At 43.7% G+C, this 16,288-nt stretch overlaps 1 protein-coding gene across 3 annotated transcripts in view; it reads left to right on the top strand.

Annotated features, from left to right (window-relative positions):
* The first annotated feature begins 12,335 nt into the window (after nucleotides 1-12,335).
* Nucleotides 12,336-16,288, top strand: part of Ipcef1 (interaction protein for cytohesin exchange factors 1) — a 155,265-nt gene continuing 151,312 nt past the window's right edge. For 2 of the 3 annotated variants that reach the window (XM_051164434.1, XM_051164431.1), the window contains exon 1: nucleotides 12,342-12,479. The gene's annotated coding sequence lies outside the window, so the exon portion shown is untranslated. Of the gene's footprint in view, nucleotides 12,480-16,288 lie in introns of all 3 variants that reach the window. The other variant, XM_051164429.1, reaches the window with a different exon arrangement.

The following is a 16,288-nucleotide window of genomic DNA, read 5'->3' as shown; positions in this document are numbered from 1 at the left end:
GACTCCCAACCCTGAAACAGACAGAGAACACAGCCAAATGCAGACAGATGACGTGTTGTATTTCCTGGCTTTTCATGTGACCTCTTAAAGATAAGGCCATATCCCTGTAGCCAGGAACCCCAGCGCTGAGGCAAAATGGCATGTCTGTGCCCACAGTGTGGGCTTGACCCTGGATTTCAGGGAACTGCACTGTAAGTCAGCATAAGCAGTTACTAGGTGGGTCAGGGCACGAGGCTTACTGCTTTATTCAAACCACCATTTCACAGAGGTGTAGTAAATGGCCGTTACATATGGGTAAAATACGAAAGTAATTTTATATTTTAAATTAAAAATTCTTCTTCTCTCATATATTACATCTTTCCTACAGCCCCCCCCCCCTCTTTCCTCTCCTCTTGTATTTCCCATCAGAAAAGGCCAGGCAGCCCAGGGATCTCAACCAAACATGGCGTATCAAGTTGCAACAAGACTAGGCACCTCCCGTCATATTAAAGCTGGACAAGGCAACCCAGTAGGAGGAAAAGGGTCTCAGAGTCAGGGAAAAGGATCAGAGACAGCCCCTGCTCCCACTGTTGGGATTCCCACAAGAATGCCAAGCTGCTCAACCAAAACAAATGCAAAGGACCTAAGTGAGACCCACACAGGCTCCCTCATTGTTGGCTCTGTCTCTGTGAGCCCTAATGGGCTTAGGCTAGTTGATTCTATGGGTTTCCTTGTGGCCCCTACAATCCTGCCTCCACCTACTTACTCCACAGGATTCCCCAAACTCCCCTGTGGGTCTCTGCATCTGTTTCCATCAGTTGGTGGATGAAGCCTCCCTGAGGACGATTGTACTAGGCTCCTGTTAAAGACACAATCTTAAGTTACCTTGGCAACAGCTTTACATGTATATGACATCACATAGCCTTTGATGTCCAGAAAACAAGGCATTGTGTTAAAAATTCAAGTTGAAGAAAAGGGGTGGGTGGGTGGGCAGGGTAATCTCTATGGCATCGCTCCCAAGTAGTTTGACATCTTTTTTTTCTCAGCTCTTGCTTCGGCATGAAAGTCATGCTAACCAAATCTCAGAACCACAGTTTCTTGCTGGGACAATGCAGGTGTGGGATGTAATTCCTAACCTTCCTTTGGCATTGGAGCCAGTAACGGGGTGCACGAAAGAAAGGAGGCAATGTCAATATTTGCCACTTGGTGGCAGCGGTGGGTTCAAGCCAGACTGAGGCGATAGGGAGGCACTTTGCTGATTTACCTTCTGCAGCTCAGAACAATTCACGTGATATTTTGCATGATTTAATTTACCAGACTAGTGGAACTTCTTAAAAAAAACTGACTCAAGCAACAGTTGAGATTCACTCCCAAATCACCACTCCGTGACTTGGAATCCCTGTTGATTGGCAGTTTTTGTTTTTTCAGATTGATACCACCAAATGTTTCAGTAAATATTTCTTGGGGCTCTGTAGCCATCTTTCAGGGGCCAACAAATCAGCAATTGGAGAGCACAGAGAATCACAAGTAGTGGCTGGAGAATTCATGTGGAAGCAGGAGACTAGCTGGGGACTGAGGGCAGGTCTGCCAAAATCAGGGTCCAGAGGTGATGGGGCAGGAGGGGAGGAGTGTGAGAAAAGCTACAGTGGTGGCTTACCTGTGAGACGCTGGTTCTGAGGGATTCTAGGGTGGAGGTGACTTACCTGTGAGAGCATGGGGACCTGGAGGGGGCATGGGATCTAGGGTAGGCTCTATTTCAGCTCTGTCCATACCATTAATGGAATGTGCTGTTGCCCTACACTCTGGGGCTTGATGAGACCCAGTGTCTCACAGAACATACAAGCAAGTGTTTGTGCTACAAACTATTAGAATTGTAGGGGAGTGGAAGAAAAATGTCTACCCCAGTAGACTGTTGGTAGGCTGGAAAAAAAAAAGTCCTCCTAAACTAGGAACGTGTTACTTTACACAGAAGCAGAGATGTTACAGATAGGATGCAAATGAAAGATGCTGAAATGGAGAGATTGCCTTGACTTATTCAATTGCTTCCAATGTGATGATGAGGGCCTTCCTAAGACAAAAGGAAGGGAGTCAGAGGGGGAGGTCACATGGCAGAAGAGAAGAGGGAGGAAAAGCGGTATAGCTATGGGAGACGAGGTCGGAGTGATACAGAGCAACGGGCAGAGAGCACAGAAGATTCTAGAGACGGGACAAGCAAGGGCATGAAAGCCCCTAGTATCTCCACACAGTGCACAGACTTGCCACTCCACCAACCATTTTGACTTTTATCAGTGTAAGATAATAAATTCGATGTTTTGAATCACCAAGGTTGTGTTGGGGAACTAGAGCCACTCACTTAAATAATTGATATCATCACTTCCTCCATCTTTCTCTTGTGTTCCCACAGTCTTTATGGACCGAGGCTGTGAGCTCTCCAGGGAACCAGACACTAACCCTGGCTTCTTGGACTTCACAGTACAAGCCACAGTACAGCAAGCCACTGTGCTGAAACCGGAAGCACTTGCTTGCTAGACCTGTGGAGACTGAAGCAGCACCAAGCCATACTTTTAATTTCAGTTGACTACTTACACTGACTACAGTTGTTAGTAGCATATGGAGAATTCAACAATTAATTTATACTGGAAGTATCACTGTGGATACATATCTTAAGACATTTCTGGTACCTAATCCTGTCTATTCTTTCTTTCTTTCCTTCTTTCTTTCTTTTTTGCTACAGTTATTTGACTGCTTGCAAGTTCTTGCTTGCATCTTCATACCTTGCCTTCACTGTGATCTGTACTTACAGAAGCCCAGAATGCCTGAAGTGTGACAGTGTAGAAGCTGCAGGAGTCTGGGCCTCACTCTAAGCCAGGTCCATGAGCAAACTCACCTGACCGTTGTCAAGGCAGCTAATCTCAAAGGGATACAGTTGTGACTAGCAATCATAAGACCAGAGGATTAGAACTTTTGTGTGTATTTGTGTCCTGTTTTATTTTTTATTTTAATCTAATTTTTATTTTTTTTTATCAGCTTGACACAAGCTAGAGTTATTTGGGAAGAGGAATCTCAACTGAGAAAAAAACGTCTCTGTCACGTTTCCTGTAGGCAAGTACATTTTCTTGATTAATGACTGATGTGCGATGGTCCAGCCAGTAGGGGCGGTGCCACTGCCGGCCAGGTGGACCTGAGTTGTATAAGACAGCAGGCTGGGCAAGTCATGGGGATCAAGCTGGTTCCTTCATGGTCTCTCCTTCAGTCCCTGCCTCTGGGTTCCTGCCTTGACTTCCCTCAGTGTGCAGTGATGAAACAAGCCCTTTGCTCCCCAAGTTGTGGTATTTTACCACAGCAATAAAAAACAAACAAACAACCCCCCCCAAAAAAACAAAGCAAAACCTAAGAGAGAGAGTGGAAAGGGCACTTGTGTGGAAGTCTGTATGCATAAGAGGTCAGACTCTTGCAAAGACCTGGGTCACTTACAAGGTCATGCCTGAGGGGGGGCACTCATGTGTCTAGGTTGAGCTCTGGCTACATTTATGAAGTCTTGGCTCTGTTTTATTCTAAAAGCAAAGGCAGGTAACACAGCTAAGATGCTGCTTATTGGCTGGGCTTGGTGTCTCCCATCATAAGGCTTGGTACTGAGATTGGATAGGAGATCCTTAACCAACAGTCTTCCATAGTCTCTGTTTTTTTACACAGTTGGGTGCTGTCAAGATTTACTCCTGGGGGCTGGTGGCTCAGTGGCTAAGAGCACTTCCTGCTGCTCTTCCAGAGGACCTGGGCTCAGATTCCAACACCCATGTTGGACAACTCATAATTGCTTGTAACTTCAGTCCCAGGGCATTTGACACGGTCTTCTGGCCTTCATGGTCACCTACACATGGGTGGCATATACTCGAATATACACTGGAAGAAAAATAAATATTTTTTTAAGGAGACAATGTTGGCTCACATTGCTCCAACTGCCATCTCATTTACGGAAACAGGGAATGGCTATTTTAAGTCTTAGGAACAGAAGTATATTAAGTGGCTAAAAGAACCCATCAGATGAGACTAATAGGTGAATCAGAAGCCCGTGAAGCTATCAGATTGGAGCCGTGGAGCTTTCCAATCAAGTGTGTGCCTGAGGTGGAGAACAGGGCAGGCAGACAGGAGGAAAACCACACTTAGGGGTTCTACTTTTTGGTTTTGGAAAATGTGCTTAATTTATATAACATTACATAGCCATATGTGCCCTATATTACATACAAGTTGTGGGTCAGGGCTTTAAAAATTAGGGGGAACGAAGGGAGGAAAGGAAAGACAGTCTGTAATTCTGAGAATCTTGCTTTTTCAACAATTTTTTTTTTTGCATTAAAATGGTGGAATGTTGGACAAGTATATTCCAATCAGAACAATTTTCTTTAAGGGTCTGTTGCCATTTTAATTGCCTCATATCTATATTCTCTGGCATTTGCAAGCCACGAGGCCCTTGACAAATTTCCTGGTTTCTTTGTATTTACTTCCTTGTCTCTGAGGTAGGAGAGATAAGAACTTCTGCCTTGAACAGTTGTTGTGAACAAAGGTTACATGCTTGTCTCTTAAGATAATGCTCCACAGAATAAGCATCCTTTCAGGGTTGTTTGTTTGTTGTTTTTTTATTTTAAGATTTATATATTTATTATTATGTATACAGTGCTCTGTCTGCATGTACACCTGCAGGCCAGAAGAGGGCATCAGATCACATCATAGATGTGAGTCACTATGTGGTTGCTGGACATTGAACTCAGGACCTCTGGAAGAGCAGCCCGTTCTCTTAACCACTGAGCCAGCCATCTCTCCAGGCCGTGGTTTGTTTTTTTTTTTTTTTTTTTTTTTTAGTTTTTAAAGATGGTATCACATGGGTTTTAGGCTGGCCTTGAACTTGCTACTTAGTGGGATGAAAATGTTGACCAGGCTTTCTCACTCCTGAGTCCTGGAATTACTTCCTGGTCCCCAGGTGTGATAAATTTCTGTACCCTTCTTTCTGGTACCAGCCTCTAAGTTTTAGACATCATACACATGCAGAAAAACATAGATGAGACAGATAAAGGCGCTTATATCTGATTAGTAATAAGGTCAAATGATGCTTCAGGCATATATTAGAGCCGTGTTAGATGTATTGGAGATAGTGTGTAGTTTTCCATCCAGGAAACCTCTAAGAACCGATGTATTTTCATGTAGACTGCTATTTTGATTTAAATAGTCTGAAGCTCAGAAAGCTGCTGGATTTACTTGTTATGCAAGTCCTACCAATATTTCCCCTCAAATAGTGACACCGCTGCGTGTTGTATGTTCAGAGTCATCTTGAAACGATTTTTTGCTTGTTTTTGGGAAGGGGTTGGTTCTCCCTGTACCAAACGGATCTGACAAGTTCACATCCTTTAAAGTTTAATAGTGAAGCTTAAAAGTCTATTTTTCCCAGGAGGTTTGGCAGCACAAGTGAAGGAAATATAGTTTTTTTTTTTTTTAAAAAAAGGAATAAAACTGTAATTATGGAATTTCATGCATCAGAGAGAGCCGGCTATTTTATAGATGCAGTTAGAGTGGACCCAGGCAGGCTACAAATCATAGCTTTTAGGGTTCTAGGATCCTACAGTGCAAAATTATACCCCTCATAAATAAAATATGTGCATGCATCAGTTAGCCAAGCAGTCATTTTCCGAGGGCCCTAGATGACTCCACAAAAGTACAAATGTAAGAAACGATCCATCCTTGGTTTCAGAGAGCTGCCAGTCCAGTTAGGAAGCCGAACTTACAAGAAGCCAGCTATGTAATCTGCTGGATGGACCTAGTTTGCAGGTGGCTTTAATCCCAGTGCTGGCAGAGGCAGACAGATGCTGTGAGTTTGAAGCCAGCCTGGTCTACAAAGTGAGACCAGGGCAGTAAAGGCTACACAGAGAAACTCTGTCTTCAACAAACAAAAAACAACAAAACAAAACAACAACAAAGAAAAACAAAAGGGGAAAAAGAATTTCAGTGTTGGGTCAGCAGAGCCAGAGCAAGCACAAAGCACTTCTAAGGACAGGGCCGGGAGGATCGCACAACACACACTTTGCTTAACTATGTTCAGTAACACAAATATTTGCTTAGAGACATGTAGAGGACGCTGTAAATATGAAGATCAGTGGGGCAGCTGAAGATCAGTGGGGCAGCTGAAGGAAAAAGTGCAGTTAAGTCCCACCTCCCTTGGAGGTGGACAGACTCCTGTTACTCCGACAACTGGGGGCCTGGGGTGCTGTAAACGGGGAGCTTATTGGGTTGACTCTGAACTATTTCCCATGGGACCAATTTGTTCGCTGTTGGCAGTGCTATATTTGTGGGAGGCTGTAGGCTGCTTAGGAAGCAGGGCCTGGCCGACAGAAATAGGTCACTATGAGCCGGTCTATGTTGGTTTTACCTGGCTGCTACCTTGAGTCTCCCTCTGCTTGCTGGTCCGCTGTGAAATGAGCAACGTGTGCTGCACAGCCCGCTTCTAACAGGCTCTGAGCTGCTCAGCCATTTATTCCCCCTCCGCGGTGAACTGTTACCATGGAAACCATGAGGCCAAATAAATCCCTCCTCCCTTAATTTTTCTCCACCCCCCCCCCCCCCCCCCCGCCCCACGCCCCCGCAGCCCGGTGTTTCATTCCCCTAGTGACACGAAAAGCAGCTAGTGCGGGAGATACTAGGAAAGCAGAAGTCTCTTCTGCAACCTCTTCATGAAGTCTGGTCTAGAAATCTTCAGATCCCGCTGTGCCCCGACAATCTCAGACACCGCGGGTCCACCCCAGGAAGAGGAGAAGAGTTGAGAGACGGGTTTCTTCCGTGCAGTTAAGTCCCACCGTGATTGGCTCTCCATTACTGTTTCCGTATGTTATGGGGTAGCATTATTTTAATGATATGCATACACTTCTGTGTCTTACTTGTGCCGGTTCTTGACTCTCCACATTGGAAGTTGGCACCTCCAATACCTCTCGCCACCTCCCAAATTCCCCATTGCTCCCCATCAGAACCTTCTGCCTTGAAGGAAATGTTCTATATATTGGGCCATCCATTATGGCAGCCTCTGTATAGAAGCGTTGGCACCTTCAGATGGATGTCTAGTTTTGCTTTCCTATTATTCCCACCTTGACATCAAATGCCCTTTTCATTTCCTCAATAATATCAAAGGTAAGGCCAGACTCTGTGACTCATTTTTGCCCAGGACATCTTACTTTTAGAATGCTCTCTTGGTCTCCGGTCTCTCCCTTTTGCGTTCAGGTCAGTGGCTCACCCTTATCCCAGGACTTCCTCTTACAACACCCCCCTTGGGTTCCACCTCTTCCACTTTTGGGTTACTCCTTTGTTTTGGTAGATGTTGATTGTAAAACAGCTTCCTGAGAAAGGACATGTCGGAGGTCATCTTTCTGAGTCACCTGTCACATGTCTGAAATTAGTCACGGCTTCCTTTCCCACCAAGTTTACAGATCCACTCATGGGTTGGTAACTGTATCTATGGGCCAGTGGCTTGCTGTTTGGAAGCTATGACAGATTTTAATATTTTGTAAGTAAATGTATTTTTTTTGCTTATCCTTTTAGAACATCGAGTATGAATACAGTGTGGTCAACCATCGCTATAACAAGCATCAGCATTGTCAATCATCACTACCCCACACTTTGCCACAGCTCCTCCCTTATTTCCCACAATCTCTCTTCCAACTTCACAGTCCTCTTTTTTCTTTCCTTAAACCTACAGGAGCGTCCAATTAGTGCTGACAGCATATGCATGGACGTAGGGCCATCTAGCGGAGCATAGGAAACATACAGGGTCCCATATTTCTGATGAAAATGGCCTTAACTTCCAAACGCGTTTCAGCTAGGGGCTGGGTTTTATGAGCCCCTCCCACATCCATGCTGGAGTTTTGACTGGTGTGATCTTGTACAGATCTTGTGCATGTAGTCACGGCTGTTGTGAGATCACATGTGCTACAGCCCCGTGGTGCTTGGCGGCTTCTCAGCACTCTCCGTTCAATCTCTGCCTCAGACAGTCTCTCTGTCTCATCTTCTGTGATGATCTCTGAGACTGGGTAGTGGGTGTGTGCACAACACAGTTGTCCCATTTGGGGCCAAGTGTTCCACACTCACTTATTTCCTGCACTTTGGAACACACAAAGGTGAAGCAGAACATTTTGTGACAGCTGAAAAGTGTATGCCGTTTGAAATCCAGAGTCCACAAAACTAAGTTTGATTTGAACACTGCCTTCTTCGTTTGTTAGTGTGTTGCCTGTGGCTACTTTCATTCAGTAAGAGCAGAGTTGAAAAGCTTACAGACACTGTCTGACCTGTGAAGGAGAGATAAACATGTGTTTTTTTTTTTTTTTTTGTTGTTGTTGTTGTTATGATCCCAAAAGTGGGAAGAGGAATGGACTTGTGAGAGAACAGGTGATATTAATCCACTAGAAGATGACCCACCTCATGTGGGAGCTTGATTGTGGCCAGCTGAAACACATCCATGGACAGACTCTGGGAAGAGCTATATATATGAGCCCAAAACAGGAGAGGGTTTTTTTTTTTTTTTTTTTTTTAGAGACGGGATAGTTTTGTTGTTCATCACTCCACTTTGGGCTGCTCCTAGAGCGAATTGTTCGAGGGAAGGCTCCAAGCTCCAGGCTCCAGCTGAGGCTCCGGGTTCTGCTTGCTCCAGGTTCCAGCAGAAGAAATCCTGCTGATTACGCCAGGAGAATGGTTCCTCAGAACTGATATCCTTAAGGTTTCAGTATTGTGTTCTTCAATCTCCTTTTCCTATTGTTTAGGTTAGTTGGGTTATAAGTGAGGTAGTCTCAGTTTATAAGTTCATAATAAAATATAATTGTTAAGAAAATCGAGCCTACAGACTTGCACAGTGTTTTCTATTTGATGTATTATGGGAAACGTCAGCATCTCTTGTTTTAGTTGGTCAGGGTGAAAAATGAAATACCCGGTTCTCATTGTGACCCTCAGAGAGCTGAGCCATACCTGTGATTATCCACCTCCCTGCCACTTCCCCACCACCTCTCCTCCCCACATTTCTCCTCCCCCTACCTCTCCCACCTTTCCTCCCCACCACCTATCCTTTCCCTCCCTCCTACCTCTCCTCCCTCCCATCTCTCCTCCCCACCACCTCTCCTCCCCACCAGCTCTCCTCCCCACCAGCTCTCCTCCCCACCACCTCTCCTTCACCTCTCTGGCTCCTTCTTTAGTCTTGCTTTTCATATTATTCTTCTTGTTCTCCTGGCCCTAGACAGCTGTGGAGACAGTAGGATGTTTGCATTTCTGGATCTCTCTGGCCACACCCCAGCTCTCCCCTCAGCTGTCCACAGAGCTCATGGTCTCCTTCACTCCCTTTAGGCCATTATTTAGCTGTCATGTTCTTGTGAATAGTTTCTAGGCTACCCATCCAATTCTTGGCCATTCTCTAGATTCTATGTGGTTCCTACTTTACATCATTTGAAAATTGTTATTCCTTCATTACATTTGCGTTTCTGGTCCTAGAACACCAGCGTGATCCAAGCATAAGAAGAGAAGCTCCCCGTTGTATTTTCAGGTCTAGAATGGTACCCAAAAAAGTTTGTTGAATAAAAGGATTCAAAATTCTAAGGTGAACTTTAGATTCCTTTGGAACTTTGACGGTCTCCCCGGCTCATCTTCTAGCGCTCAGCCTTCAATTCCTCGTTTCTATGATGAGAGCATCATGAGCATGCTATTTCTCACCACACCACCCTCCTTGCTCTTGGGATGCTGTGGTACCCTGCCTTGTACTCATCTGTTTCCTCTCTTCCACCAGTTTCCATATCTTAAGTCTGTTTACATCTCTCGAGCTCTGACCCAAGCTCCAATTTTTGATTGTTATTGAGAATTTGGATCATTTAATCTGTTTCCTCTCATTTAAATGAAGTCTTTGAAGAAGCGAGGTAGCAAGACAAACCAGCATTGGTCTTAAAGTCCAGCCACTGTGAGATCATTCTAATTCTACACATCAGGTAGTATGCTCCAAGGATTTAGGAGCCTCTAATACGGGTTGCATACATTTTGAATAACAAAGCCTTTGTGGATGGCTCTGATGAAGGTCTAAGGCATGCTATGTAAAGAGGAGAACCAGAGGATAACCCCACGCAGAGAAGAGCTGAGGCAGTGCCTTCTAGAAATAGAAATGTACTTTGCAAGAATCTTAGTTTTGTTTCTGGTCAAAATGTTCAGTGTCTTAATTACTGTTCTATTACTCTGAAGAGACACCATGACCAAGGCAACTCTTAGAACATTTATTTAGGCCTTGCTTACAGTTTAAAAGGGTCAGCCTATGATGTGGGCTTTTGAAACCTCAAAGCCCACCCCCAGTGACACACCTCCTCCAACAAGGCCACACCTCCTAATCCTTCCCAAGCTGGTCCACTAAGGACCAAGCGTTCACGCATATGAGTCCATGGGGCCCATTCTTATTTAAAGCACCACATTTAGTATCATCCTTTCTCCTTTCTATACAGATTTGATTTACTCCTTAGTTTTTTTTTTCTGCAGTAACAAAATTATAAATAACACATATTTTCCCCCTATAGTTCTGGAGACCAGGAGGTTCAAGATCCAGGCATCAGCTGGCCTGGTGTTGAGGGCCTGTTTCTTAGTTCACAGACGGTGTTTTTCTTGCTGTGTTCTCTCATGGTGCAGGGGAAGGCAGCACTCTGGGCCTTAGCTGTAAGAACACCAATCTTACTGCCTTACAATCTAATCTCTTTTCACAGGCCCACCTCCAAATATCACAGTGAGATGAGGCTTCCACAGGTGGATTCAGGTGACATGGTCAACTTATGTGAAGTTCTTGTGAAATCAATCTACCAAAATACATTTTCAAGTTAGCATCAACTCTACAGGGTTTTAACCAATGGCTTCATAAAAAATTGTTCTTTTTTATCTTTGTTCCTCCAAAGCATTATTTTTTGACACATTTTTAGTAGACATTTTGATCATGAGGTATGGAGCATGTTGGTTTGTAGGCTAGGTTTGATTTGTATATTTAAAGCTTCTGAAAAAACAGAATTAAAGGATTTTGAGTTTCCTTTTTAAAGTGTAGCCTTTAGCCTTTGTTATTAAGTGATACCCTAGCTTCTGCCTGGGGTATCAGCCATTATCTGGGCACCCCAAAATTAAACTCTAATTGAAAATCATCTGAATTGTTTATTCTAACCTAGCATGATCCTTTCTTCTTTGCCCCCAGGTTTCTGTAGGTCAGAAAAATAGAACTGTTCTATTCTGGTCCAAAGGAAGATGGAAGGAGTGATGTGCTTCTGTGATGTGTGGGCTTGTTAGGAAGCACAGGAAATGAAGCCTTGCGCAGTTATTTAAAGGAAGGAGATCATTCATTGAGTTCTGCAAGGAGGAAGGCTGGGAGTTCTGAACTGCTAGCCCTGATTGGATGGATGTTCAAGGTGTTAGGGTTTAAAAATAAATAGAGTGAGATGCAACAGATCTGATGTGGAGAGATTTATTTGAGGTAAGGGAACAGGAGAGGAGTTAGGGCCTGCATGAGACACACACACACACACACACACACACACACACACACACACACACACACCCCGCGCACGCGCGCGCGCGCACACACACACACGCACGCCCTTAGAGAAAGTGCAAAAGAAGAAAGAGAGTGCGTTCGTGGTTGATCCTTTTATAGTCTGGCACACCTGGTGGCAGGTGATGATGTCAGAGATTGCTAGGCAACCTAGCTGCAGGCTGCTGAACTATAACACAAGTTGACTCTGTGAACCTGATGGAAAACAATCCCATGCTTCCTTCTCACATTTGTTGTCATTAGGTGGGAAATTATTATTTTTACTGAAATTGCAGGAACCTTGTAGCCACTCTCCCACCTGTATGCAGAGTTGTTTCTTAGAGATGAATTAATTGTTGTGGATTGTCAAGTTTTTAAGTCTATGATATGACGACATAGGTTTGCAGTCTATGCTTCATGATGCCTATGAAAGGCTCAGATTTTTTTTTTCACGGTGTGGGCATGTTTTTGACTTTCCCTACACCTAGAAGAGGGATATGTGCTTTTTACTGCTGAGCCATCTCTTCAGCCCTTAATCCAACATGTTAAGAGACACTTCGTGCATACTGTCACCCTCCTGGACGGCCATCAGAAAGGTAAAACCAGGGAAACTTTCATCCATATGTTCTGGAAAACACTGGGCAGCCTTCTGTGATAAACAAGGCCAGACAGATGAGCCATCCCTGCTTTGATGTGCTGTGTCCAGGAAGGTTCAGCAAGAACAAGAAGGAAGACAACAGAATTGAGGAAGTAGAGATGACACTTCCCGTTCTTTCAAAATAGCTTTATTTTCTAGTTAGCACCTAATGGTAGTCTTGTGTGGGCTGAGCCTTCAAGGCTGTGGATGCTTGGACTGGACTCTTCAGCCTTGGCCTTAGACTATTATGAGCTTTGTGAATTCAAGGATCCAGAGGCAGCGCTTGGATTGGCTCTTTTTCTATTGCGTGTAAGTAAAGTCACACTGAGTGGTGATGGAAAAGCAACTGCCGGGCGATATGAAGACACTTCTCTGTCTTTAGAACAGCCAGGTCTGAAGTGGGCTCCTGGGATGTGAAGTTGGCTCAGCTTTTCCTAAACACATGGCTCCGAGGCATGGTGCTGCAGGCCTCTGACTCTGCCAGAACTGTGATGCTGAGAGCTGTGCATCTGCTGCTGTTTGTTCTTTTCTTGGTACCCTAGAGTTGCCTTGAGAGCTGCTTGGACTGCAACCCATGGTTTGATTTAGAAATGCTCACTTCAGCATTTGTTTGAGTCCTGAAAGGTTCATTTGCGGGGGGAATGCTCTGTGACCTCCACACTAGAGAAAGTGTGTTGTTTGTGCAGAATTCCCCTTTGTGCACAGGCAGCTGGAGGGGATTTTTGTTTTTAGATGAAGGTCACAGGCTTGACAGAACATCTCTGATTTGAAAGCAAGAGCTAGCTAGGTGTTGCTGGTTCAGCTTTCCTTCTTTGAGTATATTTTTAAAAATTAGAAGTTAGTTATCAGAGGCAGATTTATAACCCACTAGTGCATCTTTGACTGCAGTAGTAGACTTTATTAGACCTCAGGGGACCACCACAAGTTCCAAGTCTAGTCTAGACACATTGTAGTAATAGATAGAACCTTGCTCTTCTGTGCTGACTTGTGTTACATGGGAAGCAGAAACAGAACAGTCTTTCTTTTTCTTCTTCTTCTCATATCACACGAATGCGGAGGTATACTTTCCCTGGTGTGTGTGTTGCTTAGTTTATCCTTCATCCCTTTGGTCTACTGTCCTTATATATCAGGTTTCATTACTGTGGGTCGTGTGTGACCATTTCAGGCAAATTATATTCAGCTAAGGCGTATCACTAGCACATGGAAATAGGAAGTTCTTTCCTGCGGTAGCTTGCTGTGGCAACAAGAGATAAGAAATTACTTCATGGCTGTTGCCTGAGACTTTCCTTTTGACTTGTGTATCCTTCTTGAGCAGATCACTTCTGCTTTCCATCCAGCTTCTGGCTGGGCCATGTGAGCTGGTAGCTGAAGCACAGGCCGACAGTGTGCTAGGAGGTGTGATATTTAAATAATGGGTGTGTATGTGCGAAGAAGATGCTAAAAAAAATAAGGTTTGTTTCATGTGCTGCACAGAATCCTGCAGACGGGGTGGGGGTGGGTGGGGGGGTGGTGTTTATACCTTTAGGGCTACAAAGAGTGATTTCCACAGCATATACCCTTAGTGATATTTATTGGACAGACAAATGATTAAGATTATTTGTAAAGGTCATGGAAAGGTGCCCATTCTTTCTGTTTCCCAGGCAACCGAGAGAATAAAATTTAGAGAAAGATAGGTTGAAGCAGGCAAGGATCTGAAGTGTGAGAAGAAGAAAGTGTATATAGAAAAGTGAGTGTAAAAATGTCAGAAAAGAAGAGGGAGTGATAACGTGGTGGTAGAAATGGAGATGGAAGAAGTAGTGATGCACAGCAGAGTGACAGCTGAGATGGTGAAGAGGTGGCAGATGTGACAGTAGAGATGACTATAGTGAGAATTTTGGTTTCTTTACAAAACACAGAAATATTATGGAAATATGTTATTGTTTTAATCCCAGGTGTGAGAAAATGGGACTGTTTCACAGCAGGTGACTATGATTTGTCTTGTGCTGTAGCAGGGGCATGGTTTTGCTAGCTTCAGATACTTTCTGTGGATATGTTTGGAATTCTAGGGAAAAAAAATATATATGCTAACATCCTGATAGATGGCTGATTGTTGGTTGCATGCTGATGGTGTGGTTTGTTTGTTATGTGGTCATGTGCAAAGAAATAAGAAGATGAAATTAGATATTCTGACAGTAAAGATCAAACTTGCCCCCCAAAACTTGATGCCCTTAATTAGCAGGAAGTAGTCTGACGATAATCACATTCCCTTCCTCCTTTATATGTCTTTCTTTTCTATCTACTGCTAGGGGGTTGAAAGGGAAGAAGGAGAAGGGTGGAAGAAAAACAAACCCACAAAGTAGCAAACACCAGCTACAGATGGGAATGATAGTCAAGATGGTGGAGGTTGATGGGTGATATGATAGATTATACCTAGATAATTATTACCTAAAGTATACTTCCAGGTAATGAAAGTGATAGTACAGATGGTGGAGGTGATAATGGAGATGGTAGAGATGACCACAGAAGTAACAGAAGAGATGAAGTGGAGATGGTAAAAGTGACAGTAGAGATTTTGGTAGTGACAGTGGAAGTAATGGAGGATGTATAGAGATGGTAGGGTGCTAATAGTGATGATGGAGGAGGTGACTGATAATAGTGATGGTGATAGAGACGATAGTGGTAGTGGTATTGGTGGAAACTGTGGGCATGTTGTTGGAAGTGGCAATGGTGAAGATGATGACGTCACAATGATGTCACCAGATAAGGTGATGATATTACGATGTCATGAGATGACATCAGACAGTTTTGAGTCAGGCAAATTTGCTTCAAATCTGTATGTACCACTGACTATCTCTATGAACAACGAACCACTGATCTTTTTGAGTTGTGTTAGGATTACAAATGGGATGACAGAGTGCCTACCCATGCAGTGGAGCTTCTCCAAATGGCAGCCGTCAGTGTGTTTTCTTCAGTTTTCAAGCCATCATACTCTTACCTAGAAATTTAACAACCTTTTCACTTTTATGCTTTCTCCTGTTTTCTAAGTTTCCTGAGATGGATTTGAGTTATTGTGAAAAAGAGTTGTTGCTGTTGCTCTGATCTGAATGTGTGCCTGTGAACCCTTTATGGATCCTCAGTCTCCATCTGGGACCTCTTGGAAGGTGATTAGGAGGTGGGAGCCAGGGTTGAGGGACAAGCCATTGTTTCTTTCCCCCATGTGAAGTCCCAGGACCCTATTTATAGATGCTCAGTCCGTATCAGATACTAAACCTGATGGCTGATGTCTTGACCTTGAACCTCTCAGCTTCTATGACTGTGAGAGGTGAATTTTTGTTGCTTATATGTCACTTAGTCTATACATTTTTCTGGCAGGGAGGATCAAGACAGACCAAGACAGACATTTATTAAACACAAACATTATAGCTGAAAGCTAGCTGGTGTGTCCAAATGAAGGAATATCACCAGCGAAATGACATTTTGGGATTATTCTCGTGATATGATGCTGTCAAAAACAAAACACAAAAACAGGAGCAGGCCTTTTTTTATTTTCAAAGCTTTGTATTAGTGAGGCATACTTGCCATAATAACCTAAAAACAAAATAAGTGCCACATGAAAATAAATGACCAAAATCTTAGCCCTAAAAAAAAAAGTCCTCTGCTGAACTTAAAACAAAAACAGTGTTCAGGGACACTGTGTTCATGGATCACTGCAATCTCAGAAAAGATGCTGAGTTACGGTGTTCAGCCTTTGTGGGGGATCCCCTCAGAGATTCAGGCTGGTGTAAAATCAAGTGTCTGCTCTCAAGTGAGAACAACCAAGCCAGACCCCACCTGGGCCTGTCTGGGCTGATTCATCCCCAGACTCACATGAAAATAGGTTATTTTCTCTGAATGACTGCAGAGAATGGCTTTCTAGCAACTTCAGTTGTTAAGTTAGTCAGTTAGTTAGTTAATAGTTTGTTTAGGTTTAGATTTTCAAGCACAAGGAATGATTAATTTTTTTTTTAATGAAATATTGGCAAATGTGTGCCATCTTAGGATAACTGGGTAAGAACATGTTTTGGAAGAACCGATACACTTTTGCTAGTAAGATCTTGTCAGGCTTCAGACGTGGCTCAGTGGGTAAAGTACTTGCTGTG

Source organism: Acomys russatus, chromosome 21, assembly GCF_903995435.1.
Source record: "Acomys russatus chromosome 21, mAcoRus1.1, whole genome shotgun sequence".
Taxonomy (NCBI): Eukaryota; Metazoa; Chordata; class Mammalia; order Rodentia; family Muridae; genus Acomys; species Acomys russatus.
Note: the sequence above shows the minus strand (reverse complement) of the source record. Positions and strands in the feature narration are given on the sequence as shown.